General features: G+C 34.8%; 1 pseudogene; it reads right to left on the bottom strand.

Annotated features, from left to right (window-relative positions):
* Nucleotides 1–4,621: 4,621 nt before the first annotated feature.
* On the bottom strand, nucleotides 4,622–6,173 carry LOC145067225 (xyloglucan endotransglucosylase/hydrolase protein 24 pseudogene; annotated as a pseudogene).
* Nucleotides 6,174–15,900: the final 9,727 nt, after the last annotated feature.

The following is a 15,900-nucleotide window of genomic DNA, read 5'->3' as shown; positions in this document are numbered from 1 at the left end:
TTTATCATTTTGATAAAAAATTTGGCGTTGCTAGATCCTTCTTTGGATTCATATTATTTATTATTCATACTTAACTTTAGGATGCTTCACATTTTTAGCAGGTTACTCTTAAGAAATTATTTGGTGCATTACAATTCGAGTTTCGAATATTGAAGCCTTTGTATGATCCGATATTGAGCTCTTCGGTTCAAGAGTTGAGGGGGAGACTATGAACATGATTGGGTGTTTGAGGACTGGTCAGATTTTAAGATTGGGATCTCATATTTTTACTTAGAGTTGGTTCATCTGTATGTTATTTGATGTTAATGATTCCATTTCCAGATTCCGAGATCACGATAACTTCAATTAGACCCGCCTGTCAGATTTTTTTGCCTTCTATCACTTCTTATTACCCTCATCATTTCCATGTAGTTAGGGGAGATTGTTGGAGAAGGAACTGACCAACAATGATGAGTGATTTATCATGTTAAAATATTCCCTTGTATGAAAGCATATTCCCTCCACTAGTATATAAAGTGGATGTGTGAGGTCATTTAAAATAAGACTGCAGTATGTAGACATCCGTTATAGAGAGAGAGTGGGAGAGAGAGAGAGAGAGGGGGGGAGAGTTGGATGGGGGTATTCTCCTTAGCCATGAGTATTCTTCATGTAATATTTTGTATCTCTCTATCTATACAATTCAATTTATTCACATGTTCATGTTCATCATTGAAATACACGATTATCTTCTTGATTACTTATATTCCGCACCAAACCAATCATCAAATGGGTCTAACAAAGATAATTAAGATAATAAAAACACAATATCATTATTTTAATTAAAATTTATCATGGCTTACAACAATATTCTTAGTATTTGAAACATAAATGTCATTATGTTTAATAACTCTAAATGTTGTGATAGTAACACTCAAAACATAAAACCAACAAATTAAATACTAGTTTGAGAAGAAAAAAGACTAGATTGCATATGAACTTAACTCGCATAATTGTTCCACTTCTTTATCTAACCACAAGAGGTCTTGAATCATCTTTTCATTACCATCCTTATTAGCATATGTAACAAGCCATCCACTTTTAGTCTGCCACTACTCCTTAACGTTCCTTCAAACTCAAACATTATGCCAAGCACAAAGATATGACCTTCATACCTAGTAAAACATGATACATCAATTGAAATCCACACAAGTGATTATAACCTGCACCAATATTAATTAACTTCAAAAACAAGAACTTTAACAAGAAAAAATCACAAAAAGTTTGAAGGCCAAGTATCTCTTAATTATATGTTGGGTCGGTATTTTGTTTTCAATTCCCTTGGCCAAATTGATATCCTAATTAAAAATAAAATAAATTAAAAAAAAAACCAAACGACATCAAAGGATAAATTACAAAAATAAAGATACAACAGGATTAGAGCAAAGCCAAACACAATGGTATAATGGTCAAGTCAGCCATCCAAAGATGAGAGGCTAGCTAGAATACAACAAAATTTGATTTTTGAGGAAATATAGCACACCAACCAAGTTTCAAATGAACTGAAACAACAATTAATTTTGGCTAAGAAAACCTCCATTTCAGCGTCAGGGGTAAAAATGTCCGACTAAGGGACAAGAAGCAAAAACTACCCATGATGTACATGAAATATGTGAAAACTGAAGCAAACAACGCCAAAAATCCAATAAAAATTTAAAGCAAACTGGCTAAAATTACATAGAGGAGATCAACTCTTTTAATAATACTATTTATAAAAATGTGGCAACAACAATTTAGTCCACTACTAATTGTGTTTTTTCTTAAACTAAACAAAATAACATGTATAATTTACACCACTACTTATACTACTTGTCCAATCTTGTAATTACTAGATTAGTAACATTTTGTTGGGTTTTGTATACTACAACATCCTATGGTGCACATATAACTGTAAAAGCTTTGGATATATGTTTGCTCTAATTATACATGTAATATTGTTTCCAAAGCTTTAAGCCTACAACTAGCATACAAATGATATAACGTACATAAAATACTAGTTAGAAGTTTTACCTCTTTGTATAGTTTGTAGAACTTGATGAATATGGCCTTTAAAAGCTTAGCCCCAATAGTGTGAAAACCTCAAATGAAATCACAACACATCATGGACAAATGTGGAACTTGGGAGAGAATTACATGCACCCAAAAACATCCATGAACTCCAAGAACAAGCATGTAGGCGTTTTTTAGGTTAAGAGCATGTATTTATATGTTGTCTTTCAAGGGTCATGGGTATAACCCAAATCCATACCCATGGGTTTATGACCCATGGTTCATATGGCCCAACTCTTTATGTATCAATACATAAACTTGGTCCAACATGGATCATAAGCCCAATACATATAAATATAACTAATTATCATAATTAGTCCCCATAAATTTGATTGGTGTCTTTTGATCACTTAATTAATTCCAAATTAATTCTTGATCAATACTAATTAAAACATATGATTTCATATTAATATATTATAATTTATAATATATTAATAAATCATATATAACCATTCTCTCACGAGTCCATCCTAACAAATTGTTCTGATGATATGCAACCCAAATGGACCATGCTACTCTCAGGTCGAGTACATATCAATAATAGTTATGTGCTTAGACATCTAATCCAACACATTGTGCATCAGGGTTTATGCTATTTGATCCTTCATCACTCTGCATCACACACACACACACACACACACACATATATATATATATATATATATATATATATATATATATATATATATATATATATATATATATATATAGACACACACACCAAAACAGTATATAAAAATCACACCAAACCAGATACCTTGTACAATTTATAGAAATAAAAAGTAGTAAATTACAAAAACTAGAAATTACCTTAAATAATCAAATTTGTGACAGGAAAAAGTCGAATAGCATACCCTTAGAAAAAAAATCATTAGAATAGAATTCTTGAGCATAAGTACATATTACAAAGAATTAGAAGATACAGGATGTCAAAGAAGTCAATTTTGATTTATACTGAAATTGTTAAAGTCGGAGACGAATCAGAAATTAGGCAACTTGAAAATACCATTCAGTTTCCATGAAATCTCAATTGGTTGAGTCGTTGATTTGGCTAAGGTGTGAAGAAGGTGTAATCTTTATTATCGATGCAAATATATTGGCAACCGATTGTGTTCTAATGGCCCTTCATCTTCTATTCCATCTGACGTGCCCATATACTCTCTTCTTAGTTCTCCGCCTTCAATCTTAGAATCGAGATACAATACGGATCCATATACGATACATATCCACATAATAGAGTCCCACTAAAAGAAGAAACATCAAATGAAGACAACAAGTAGTGAATTAGATTCTGGAATCGTGCCTATTCAAGGGGCATATAACAAGATGCAATCGATGATGAGATATGGAGAGTTTTAATCGACAGAGATATACCAAGATGGATTTAATTTGGAACAAGCTTCAACCGGTGAGATGCTGAGATTTAACATGCAATCGACAAGATGACTGGTAGGAGCAACAAGGGGTTTGGAAATCGAAAGGGATATTGAATTCAGTGGATCCGAAAATTTCAAATATGTTTCAAGTTTTGACCTAGGAGCGCAAAGGGATGGATGAAACACACTTTAATGTTGGAGGCAATAAGGAGAGGTTAATGAAAATTAGAAGGAAATAACCAGCTTGCAACAAATATTAAAATATTTCGATATGATATAATGGCATAAAAATATATATGCCACTAAAAACATAATATTGTAGCACTAAAACGAATGTCACTAAAAACTTGTGTCACTAAATGTAATTTTGTTTGTAGTGAGACATTGGTAGGTACTTGCAATCCTCAAGCATTTTGCAGTTTTGTGATTGTGCCAGGCATTTTACTAAAACATGTCGTTTGTCTCGATTACTCAAAGACAATAGCATTTCTCCTCATGAGCACTTCACTACCATGAACTCAAACAAATCCACTCCATGGAAATTCGATACAGGAGCGTCTCACCATGTCACTAGCCAAACATATCACCTACAATCTTTCTCTGATTATAGCAGTGCTCAAGAAATTATTTTTGACGATGGTTCAGGTTTAAAAATCATGCATACTGGTCATACAATCTTGAATTAACCCTCTCATTCTTTTCATGTGAACAATATTCTTTGTGCTCCCTCCTTAAACAAGATTTTTATGTGGCAAAATTTTGTAAGACTAACAATGTTTCCACATATTTTTTTCCTTGGCATTTTTTGGTGAAGGAACTTAGCACCCGGGCGCAACTACTTCGAGGAGAAAAAAAATGATCTCTACTGCTTCATGCCTTCAAGAACTCCTCGAATGAATGTTAAGTGACGGATATCATCCTTTTAAATCTATCGCTAGCTATTTCCTAATATTCTAGTTGTGAACCGCTAGCAATCAACACAACATTTATCTTCTATTGCCATTTACCGAAACGACTAACTCAATTTCACTTTCCAGTTTGTACAGTACTGTCAATATATATAACTCTTTCATTTCGTTTGACACTTGGTGTGCACAACAAATTTGCAAATAGACGACCATAACGGTTACTTGTAAATTGCACAAATGGCACCACCATAACAAACTTACTAATGTACAAGTAGATCCAAAATAACAAAAATCACCTAGAAATTGCCTAAGGGGGAAAGGGAAAAAAAAGAAACTAGGACACAAAAACTACATGTACAACCCACTAATATAATTCCGACTTGGCCAAGTCGCCCTGGTGACTATGAATCATGCACAACCAGTAAGTGTAAATCGCGTGAAAGAAGACATCAAGTCGTGGTATTGTCTCTGGAGATGAAACAAAAAGGTCCATCAAGTCACATTGTAAGTCAGTCTCATCTTTCTGTCTCACTAATGTCACACTGATCTGCAATTTCTCTTTTCTCCATGGCTATGTCCAAATGGTTATGGAGGTTCATTGAGAGAGACAGACAAGGAAAATTAGCGTTTTTCTTGTAAGGAAGTGATCGTCTTACTTTTGGTGTATCTTATTCTCTTTATTCACCAAAAAGGCAAAAAAAAAATCATTATCCAGTTTGGTGATGTTGAGAGCTTAAGTTGGTGTATCAAGGGAACATTCTGGTGGAAGGCCATGTGGGAAGCGATTAAAGTCATTGCAGTAATTGTAAATCATGTAATTACGTTGGACCCATTTCAGCATCTCAAGGCTCCTCAAATCTAGTTGTTTTTGTTTATACCAATCATGTTTAATAGCTTTTGAACAAGACTCCTCGTTCTTCCAAAGACAACCCCTGGCCTTATAATTCCTAAACCACGTTCTGAATGGAGCTTCTGTCCAGTTTGTTTTTATTGCCCCGCCTCTTGTGGCCCATTGATCCGCATTCCAAAGGCTCGCATATATCCTCATAGGAAGCTCCTTCATGTATGGAACCCCCCTCGATTCCCAGTTTTTGAACACTCTAATAGGCGTCCCATCCACGTAAATTCTGAGCAAAGACCAAATTATTCAACGAAATGCAAAATTTAGAGGAATGATGTTATATTTAAGCTCTTTCAAGTAAGTTTCCAAATACAGATACATACTTACACAATCATAAATGGGTTCCAAATAATCGTATATGTGTGGAAACTGGTGGTGGGATCAAACCAAAGGTGAATTTGTTGCTCTCTAGAGCCGCTCCCTTTGATATACATGTTTGTATGAAGAGTGTAAGGATTACCAGAAAGATTTCCCAAAAACTCGATATCTATCTCATCACGATTATCACCTTCTGATGCTAACTAAATAGAAACAAATCAATTAATCAATGAATCTTTTACAAAATTTATATAAATAATCAATTTAAAAGGAAAGAAGAAAGAAAATGAAATAGAAACCTACATAGAACGTAGTAACAGTTCCCGCAGAGTTTCCTTGAATAAGTTTGATTTGCATGTCGATTTTGGAGAAAAGATATTCCCTGTAGGATTGGATCCCAGAGCCAGAATATTCATCAAGAGACAGCATTAAAAGTTTCCCGTTATCATGAATGCTTCCACGGCCATTGCCCCACCATATGTTGAAATCTCTATAGAAGTTGGTAGCTATGACAAATTTGGTACAACTCAGTATTATAAGAGATATCAAATATAAGATGACAGTGGTATTTGGTGAAGTAGACATTGAGACGCGTTTTGTGTTACGACAATTAGAAGACGATCGAATATTGAGCCATTTATATAGCACTGTAGAGAGCTAAAAAATTGTCATTTAGTTGGTTGATATAAAGAAATTGAAAACTTCAGCCTTAGTTTTCTGAGTAGTTGTCACTTAATACTAATACTTTATGTAATAGAATTTGTACGTAGATCCAACATTAAAATTAGCACCGAAAAACAATGTCACCTCAAACTTGTATACTTGTTATAAAAGATAGCAACTTCAAAATGACATTTAAGGACCTGAATGAAGAAAAAAGAACAACATATTAATGTAAAAAAAGTTAGCAACTTGAAAACGACATTGAAGGACTTTGGCTTTTTTGATAGCTAAAATCACAAGGATATAAATTAACCTGTAAAAAACAAAACTAGTGACCAAATACGATCATTGGGCTGTAATTATAACGATATTAGTTTTATTTAAAAATATGTCAAGGGTATTTAAATGGTTATTATATCAAAATCTTATTATTTTGCCACATAAGATTTCCACATCATTTTTATGTAAAACTATGTCAAGGTTATTTTAAATGGTTAACATATCAAAATCTTATTATATTTTCCACAAAAGATTTAAAAAACATCTGGGGTAAACAATAGTTACCATCAAGGATGAAGCTTGATTTGGAGGCAACCTTCATCTGAAACACCACTAGTTCTTCAAGTGCATTCCTCAAGTGTTTGTTTTGTTATGAGTATTAGTAAGGAGCGATTTTGAATACAAAATTTATTTTAAGTGGGGAAGAGTTGTAACATTCAAAATCTTGAAGAGAAATTGCTGAGAATAACCATATTTCTAACTGAACTCGACGAGTTGGAGGGACCAACTCGACGTGATGAAGATGGAAGAATCACGAGAATTAAATGAACCAACTCGACGAGTTGAGGAGCCTCAACTCGGCGAGTTGACAACTGGAAAGGAAACCCTAATTTTTACGGTCTTGCGCCCTATTTAAAGGCTTTAAGTCCTTTTTCTAGCCTCCTTATCAACCTCCATTGTTATCAAAACCGTAAAAGAAATTATAGCCTTCATTGTCAAGTTTTTGAGCCTTGGAAGGACGTTTGGCGTTCATTTTGTGCATTGTGAAGGAATTGGAAGATCTTAAAGTTTCTAGCTTGGAGAAGGAAGTCTGGATCCAAAATCACTCCATTTCTTGCAGTCACTTTAAGGTATCAAGTTCATACCTTGAATTGTAGATGATTAGATCTCCTCATTTTTTTTTTGTTGTGTTTTGGCCTCTTTTAGGGGATAATGATGGAGTGACGTCAATTAAGGGGTTGTTCTTTCATATCTGAGTTGGTTTTTGGTACCCTTGAGCTTAAAGGTGCAAAACTTCATGAGGATTTTGGTGTCTTGCATGCATTAAGTCAATTATTAAGTTCATTCTACGCTTAAGAGCTTAATTTATACATGCATGAACGTAAAGTTGGCAACTTTACGTGGTTTTCTAGCTCAAGGAAGTCAAATCTATGTTTTCGAGTCATGTTCTTACGAATTAAGTGCTTAATATATTAAGATGTGGGTTTCTGGCGAACTCGGCGAGTTGGCTCGGTTTTCCGTGACATTTTCAGATTGATAGAGGAACTTAGCGAGTTTGTTGGTCAGCTCGGTGAGTTGACTTGGTTTTTCCCGATATGTGCAGTTGATGGAGAAACTCGACGAGTTGAAGGACAACTCGGCAAGTTGGGTTAACTCAAGTCGTTCACTTTGACTTTCAATTTATGATTTTGAACAAGTTTGTCCCAAGGGGTACTTGAGGTAATCTGAATTGTAAATTAGGAAATTATGGGCCCATATGGGGTTGGGCCCAATTTGGAAAATTGGGCCATTAGTGGGCCTTTCTTGATCTTTTGGTTTTGGGCCTCAGTTTTGGTTCATTTTGGGTCACGGGTAAGATGGTCATTTACCCCAACTAAGGATTATGGATTATAGCATGAAACCCAATTGCTAATTGGGTGTGTTGTTGGTATTGATAGCTCAAGATGCCGAAAGGGCGGTAGCTAGGGATTTCTTTCTATGAGCTTCTACATTTGAGGTTAGTTTTCGTCACTATACTTTCAGGTCGAAGGCACCAAGGCCAACCCTTTGGTTTGATAACCCGATATTGTTGATATGCCGAGTATGGAATAGATATGCATGCTAGTATTGTTTTGCTGGTCTTGATATGTTAGTCTGGTAGATCTGTAGGACCACCTGTGATACTGTCTGCTTATCTGTATATGATATTATCTATTATATGTCGACATATTGTGTGGGTTGGGTTGAGGTTGTATTGCTTTGTGTTGTAGCCAACAAACGCTGGAGCATACCAGATATGAGTTGAAGGCCAGTGAGGGCATGCCAGACTCATATTTAGGACTCATTAGCATTCCAGATATGAGTTGAGGGCTGGGTAGGGAAAACAAAACTCATACGGAGAGCTCAGTAGCATTCCAGTTATGAGCTGAGGACCGGGTGGTATGCCAGACTCATACTGAGGGCTACTCATTGATATTCCAGTCTAATAACCGAGGAAGCAAGCCAAACATAAGTTGTGGGTCCAAGGGCAAGCCAGACTTATGATGTGGGCTCGAGATCAAGCCAGATATGAGATGTGGGCCTGATAGGCAAGCTAAACTCATATTGTGGGCTCAAGGGGTAATCCAGTCATTTAGTTGTGGACCCAATACTTGTTGTTATTTGTATATGTTATATGTTTGGGTATTAGTACTTTGGGGGAACTCACTAAGCTTCATGCTTACAGTTTTGGTTTATGGTTTCAGGTACTTCAACGAATCTTGTCAGGTTGAAGGCATGACCGTACACATCCTCACATTTTTGGACTTATGATTTTCTGGGATACTCTGATAAAGACAATGTTTTGAAAACTATGTTGAGAACGATTATGATTTTAAATAATATTTTGGAAACAAGGGGATTTGTAAACACTTCCTTATAAAAAGGGTGATTTGAAAAGTTTAAATTTTATGAAATTTTATGGATGCTACAAGTTGGTATCAGAGCCTTAGTTTGAGTGAAATTGAGGAACACTTGTGTGAATCCAGTCTCAAACTAAGGAAAAATGTTAATGTTCTAGTTTAGCGTTCGACTAGCTTCACATTAGACTTTGTCTTTGATTCGTTCAGTACATATTGCCACCTAGAGAACGAGAAACACATTTTTTTTGGGAAAGTATTGGTTCGTATGCGAAATATTTTTAATCAATAAAAAATAACCAATGCTCGTGATATCCTTTTCATTTTTTACGTTATTAAAATAAAAAATCCAAAAGATTTTGTTTTGTTTTTGCTTTATCAAAATAAAAAAATCCTAAAATATTTTCATTTTGTTTAAAATTTATTTTCAAAATTAAAAAATACAAAAATATTTTGCTTATTTTTTTAAGATTGGGGAAAGATCATCGCGATAATGTGTTGTTCTCATGCATTTGCATTTCAAAAGCATAACTCAAAAGGGAACTAGTATGACACAAAACTTTTCTACTAGTTAAGATTCCATAGAAGCATGTTGTAGCATGTGTCCACAAGTGTCATAGACTCTTTGTGTATGAAGCCTTAATGAAAATTTTCTTATGAAAGTTTCTTCCCAATTAGGCTATATTCACAATAGCCAAGGAGCTACCTTTCTCTTCTCATTTTGAGTAAAAATATTACTGCAAGGTCCAATTATTCGTAGAGGTAGAATGATTTTACGCATCCAAATTTTTTCTCCCAAAACTTCTTACATGTGCACACAAAAAGTTGCATACCCAAGACATCTTTGGTTGGAAACAATCAGGATGTAGGTATGTCACCATTCTATTTTTATTATCCTAAATCATTTTTTTCATGATGAGGCTGATAGCTAACAAACAAAAACTTCATGAATTGATAGTGAACATTTTATGTTTAAGTTTTTAACGAAACCTCAACTTTCACGGTACTATTTTCGATGTTCAAAATTTCATTTTCATTTCTTTTTTCTGATCTTGACAAAATGTTCTTATCCCAACCCAATTCTTCCCAATAGATCCATCTTTCAAAAAAAAATTATGAAATGTGATCTATGTATGAACATTTGTGTACTTCTTTTGTTACATGAAGTTTTTCAAAAACATACATGTTCTTGGCTACATTGGTCCCACAAGTATTTTTGTATAACAATTTGTACTTCTGTCAAGACGCGAATATGTTGGAAAATGCATCCACCTACGAAACTTGTTAAAAGAGGTCTTTTTTTACTCCTCAACTAGTATACGATTGTAATTCACGGGAAACTACACAAGTAATTCGACATCTCTCTTGATGGCGAATGAAGAGTACCTTTGCCCGGATCAACCTGCTTTTATATCAAAGTATCTTTGATATCACTATGTCCAAAATTTTCTTAAATTTGATTCTATCTATTCTTTTTGGCACACGTAAGCAATGAGATCCTTGAGGTTATGGGTATTACCAATCTTGACCTAGATTTTTATACGTCTGGCAAACGATTTCACTTACATCTCCTATAAGTGAATGAGCCTTATCTCCCATAACGACGAATGGTATTTTATTCGTATCGAAATGTCTGACGGTTCAATTTTTTGGGAAAGACAAAATATTCATTGGATGGGACGGTTCAATATTGTTTCATGGCTCAAGACAAAAAGTGATCATCACTTTTACACGTGGCAGTTCAGGGTGGTGAAAGTTAAGTAACCCCCACATTACATGTGGCTTTCTCTGATTAGAGCAATGTTTGAATTTGAATTTGAGGATGGTTATATAGATGAGATATGATCATTCAATTCCATTTTTGCATTTCCAGAATTCACAGAAAAACCCTAAGTTTTATTAAACAATATAATCTCAAATTCCCTCTCGATTGTTCATGATGGTCACTGGAAACACTAAAGTTGATCAATTCAACACCAACGATGAAGAAATTTCTAAACTTCTGATGAAGATTGAGTACAATAATCTTTGGTTCAATATGATGATCAAGGATTATCCCGATGAACTGAAGATGCTTGTTCAAGTATTGAATGATTCCATTTTTAGTCATGTGTTAAGTGCTTTGTTTGCAATTCCTATGAAGTGGTTATCATTGGTTGTTTCTGATGGGTTATGAGTACTACATCAATCCTATGGTGTACATGCAAACCCTAAAGCTTTGGATCTAGTTTGTCTAATGAACATGAAATAATCATCTAAAGCTCATAAACCCTAATTCTAGCATACAATAATCAAATTAACATTTGAATAAGGTTTAGATCTTACCTTGATTATTATGTAGCAATAACAACCTTAATTCCTTTTGATATTGACCTTTGAAAGCTTAATGCCTCAAATGTTGCACCTCTAATGGAGTCACAAACACCAGGAGCAACAAGATGAACAAGGAGAGAGGGAGGAGGCACCCAAAACGTCCTAAGGTTTCTCTTACAAGGCTAGGGACGTTTTTGGCTTGCCAAGGGTTCCTTTTATACATAGGCTATTAGAGTTTTCAACTAGGAAACCCTAATCTGACTACTTAGGCCCTAAGTAGCCCATAGACTCCCTCCTTAGAAGCCTTGGACGAATTCTAATGGGTTTCCACACAGATTTCGTCCACTCCAACTTCTATGGAGTCCATTAGCCCAATATTCAACTATCACACAATTGACAGTTCTAGTCCCCTTTATTTAATTAATGTCTTTTAGCCACAAAATTAATTCTTATTAATTCTTGACTAATATTAATTAAACAATATGATTTCTCTTTTAATTTACTATTCATATAATATATTAACAAATCATATTAATCCTTTTTCTCCTTAATTCATCATATCAGTTTCTATGATGAAGGCAACCGAAAAGGACCACACTCACAATCGGGTGAAGTAGATACCTAAATATTTATGGGCTTAGACACTTAATCCAACAGTTTCTAATGTAGTTTCCAACTGAACAACTGAAGTTGTTACGTTTCATTTGACATCGAACAAGACCAAGCAATTAACTAAGAATCAGTTTGCCTAAATCTTGAAGTTACCATTTGCAGGTGAGTTTGATGAAGTTACAAGTGAATAGGGTATTCATATGTATGTTTAATGAAATGGGGCATCAACGAACTCTTTTGGTTATTAGTCATTTCAAGAAAACGAATTTTTGGGATATGGAGTTTTCCCTTTTGATGTACTCTAAGATGTTTAACAGGCAAGAGTTCTGGGTTAGATAAAGTGAAACTCAATTTTTATTTGATTATGGCTGGTTTGTATTATGATCTAAATGTTGATTATGCATCATCACTATGGGTTGAGTTTGGTAATTCGATTTCCTAATCGAAGATGACTACAAAAGTGTCAAGTGCTCAATTTTGGAGTTTGATTATGAATGAAGTTTATACTCAGGAAGGTATTCCTTAACCTACTGATGAAGAAGTTTCTATATTTGCTCTAATAACTATTCCTAAGTTTGTAATTGATGACCCTGTTGTTTTTCCTGTGGTTGGTCGAAGTCCTGATTCAATGTTTGATTTGGTGTCTCACAAAAGTAAGTTTTTGATCACATATAAAGCTTCAATAGATCCCACTCCTATTGGGATTCTTCATAAGAAGGTTACTTTTCAAGGTGTAGTGGGTTCTTCTAAAGAATCTAAGGGAATAAAAAGAAGAAGCAAGTTGTAAAACCTAAATCAGTTGAGGAGGAAGTTATTAAGTAGACTATGCCTAAGAAATCAAAAAAGGGGGTGCTTAAAAAGACAAAGAAGTCTGCTCTTGAGAAGCAACTGTTGGATTAGTGTCTAAGTCCATAACTATTTTGGTATGTACTTGACCCAATGGTGCATGGTCCTTTTGAGTTGCCTTCACCAAGGCAACTTGATAGGATGAATTATGGAGAGAAAGGATTAAATATGATTTATTAATATATTATGGGAATAATATATTAAAGGATAAATCATATTGTTTAATTAATATTAGTCAAGAATTAATAAGAATTAAGTTTGTGACTAAAAGAGATCAATTAAACTTAAGGGACTGGAATTGTAATTATAAGATAATTGCAATTGGGCTATGGATTGCCTTATATTATACGGTTGGACGAATTCTATGGGGAAACCCATTGGAAATCGTCCAAGGCCTTTAAGGAAAGGAGTTCATGGGTTGCTTAGGGCTTAAGCATCCAAATTAGGGTTTCCTTGTTAGATAACCCTAATAGCCTCACTATATATAGAACCCTTATGCTCCAAAAATGTGGTGAACAAATTATCTAGGGTTTCCACATGTTTTTTGAGAGCCTCCTTCTCTTCTCTTCTTCATCCTCTTGCTCTTGGTGTTTGTGAACCATTAGAGTAGTGACATTTGTGACTCTAAGCTTTCTAAAGTCATTACAAGGAGGATTTGAGATTGTTATTGCTACATAACAATCAAGGTATGATCTAAACCCTAATTATATGTTATATTGATTATCATATGCTAGATCTAGGGTTTATAGTCTTGGATAAATTGCATGTATAATAGAGAAACCTAGATCCAAGCATTAGGGTTTGTATGAGCACAAAGGATGTTCTTATGACTAAAACCCATCAGTGGTATCAGAGCCTAGATTGGTTTCTATTGTATTGATGCATTATGTAACTGAAAATTGAAATTTGGCTTACTGTTCGACCTAACTCAGCGAGTCACTACTTGGACTCGGCGAGTTAGCCCTGCTCGACGAGTTCCAGAGTGTGACTCGGTGAGTCGGAGCGTCAGACAGAGGAAATTCTGGATTTTGTTGCTGTTTTGCTTAAGGATAATTACCATATTCGTCTTGAACCTATAAAATACGAATTTTATTGTTTCTTAAAGAATATCCTTGCCAAAACACAAGATAAAATACGAATTTTATTGTTTCAAAACTTGCCCTCGAGTTTTGGAATTTAAATTTTGATTAAAAGTTTAATATATATTTAAATTCTAAACCTAAATGTTCTGAAATGTTTCAAAACTTGCCCTCAAGTTTTGGAATTTAAAAGTTGATTAAAAGTTTAATCTAGGAATGTTAAATTCTAAAACCCTAGTATTGTTTTGAAAAGTTCAAATCACACCCTTATGGTTTTATTAATTAATTAAGGTGTATAATTAAAAGAGGTTTAATAAATCCATAAAAGTTTTGGTTTACAATTTAATTGAATTAAAAGTATAACTGTTAAATTTGACAACCTAGTATTTTAAAAGTGTAAAATACACCCTATACTATATATAACATTAAAAGTCTAACATTATATATATGTATGAGTAAAAGTCAGTCTTACCGTTAGTAGGCCTCATTCACGAAGCTGGTCTATAAGGGGTGTTTAAGGAAATTGCCTATAAAATGGCAATTGAATGGGTATCCACTCTTACCCACCGCACTCTTGACTAGTGGAGGGTCGTTAGCCAAACGGGTAGGATAGGACAAAACCTTCCATTATAAGTATATTGAAGTACAAAAGTAACTAAATGTTTTACAAATTCCCAATCTTAGTTACTTATGCAAAAGTGAATTGATGCAATTCCATGAAATTACACTTTGTGCCCTTGCGAAGACGTTAGTGGAGCGTGTGTGGTTTACTGGCACACTAAATGGTTCTAAACAAAGGTAGCAAAGGGTGACTCAATGTTTGTCATAGTTCGGTGGAGCGTGTGTGGTTTACCGGCACATCGAATAGGTGACTATAACATGTGAGGGCACCATGTAAGTTTGCATGGTTATTTACACCCGCTTTGTGATCCTCGGCATCCCAGTCACAAACAAGAGGGGCATATCGAGATTTAAACATGCCATTGAAATGTTCAATGAATCTTAAAGGATCTAGGAGTTTTCATAAATTTAAAACTTAAATTTTTTTCGTTTTTCGTGGTGGAAATTAGTGAATCGTCATTCACTTAACTTCAAATATTATGCAACTAGATTACGGCATCCCTTTTCTAGGTTGTAGCGTATTGTGTTGGGTCCTAGCCTTAGTATCTCATTTGGGTGATTTACTAAGGAATCAATCAATCAACTAACTTGAATTTGTTTTCTCCCATTTTGTAGATGTCAAAGTACGACAACTATGGTCTTCCCAAATCTCGTGGAACAAGCTTTCCACATGAAGATGATATTCCACGATTCAATCGAGGAAGAAGAAATCATGCTTCACTTCCTCCACCTCCTCCAATTATTCTCCCTAACCCACAAGTTCGAAGGCTTGAAAAGTTCAAGCTCACTCAAGCCCTTTTGGCAAGTAAACATGAAGAGGGAAAGTCGGTGTGTGCACACGTCCTAGGGATGATGTCAGACATTGATAGGTTAAGAATGTTGCGATCCGTTGTCTGTGTGGAGGTGGCTGTTGATTGGGTTCTTCAGTCACTTCCTAACTCGTATAGTGAGTTCGTAAGAGAGTACTATATGATGAACTACGACGTGACCCTTATAGATCTCACCTATATGCTTATTGCTGCTGAATCAGCAATGGTTTGGCGCAATAGAAAAGCAAAGTTGATTGGTGAATCTGCCTTCAAGACCTCTATGGATATAGACAATGGCAACGAAAGACATGCTATGATCGAAAAGTTTGATCATAAGAGAAAGGCAATGTCTGAAGTAGTTCCATCTCCTGTTCCAAAAGAGTTAATTTGCTTTTATTGCCAAGAGAAGGGGCATTGGAGACGAAGCTGCCCTATTTACCTAAGAGATCTAAGAGATGGGATAGTCAAAACGTATGGCTCTGCTTTAGGTAAA

Source organism: Lactuca serriola, chromosome 8 (genome assembly GCF_051521515.1).
Source record: "Lactuca serriola cultivar US96UC23 chromosome 8, Lser_US96UC23_V15, whole genome shotgun sequence".
Classification (NCBI taxonomy): Eukaryota; Viridiplantae; Streptophyta; class Magnoliopsida; order Asterales; family Asteraceae; genus Lactuca; species Lactuca serriola.
The sequence above is the reverse complement of the archived record's forward strand: the minus strand, read 5'-3'. Positions and strand labels throughout refer to the sequence as shown.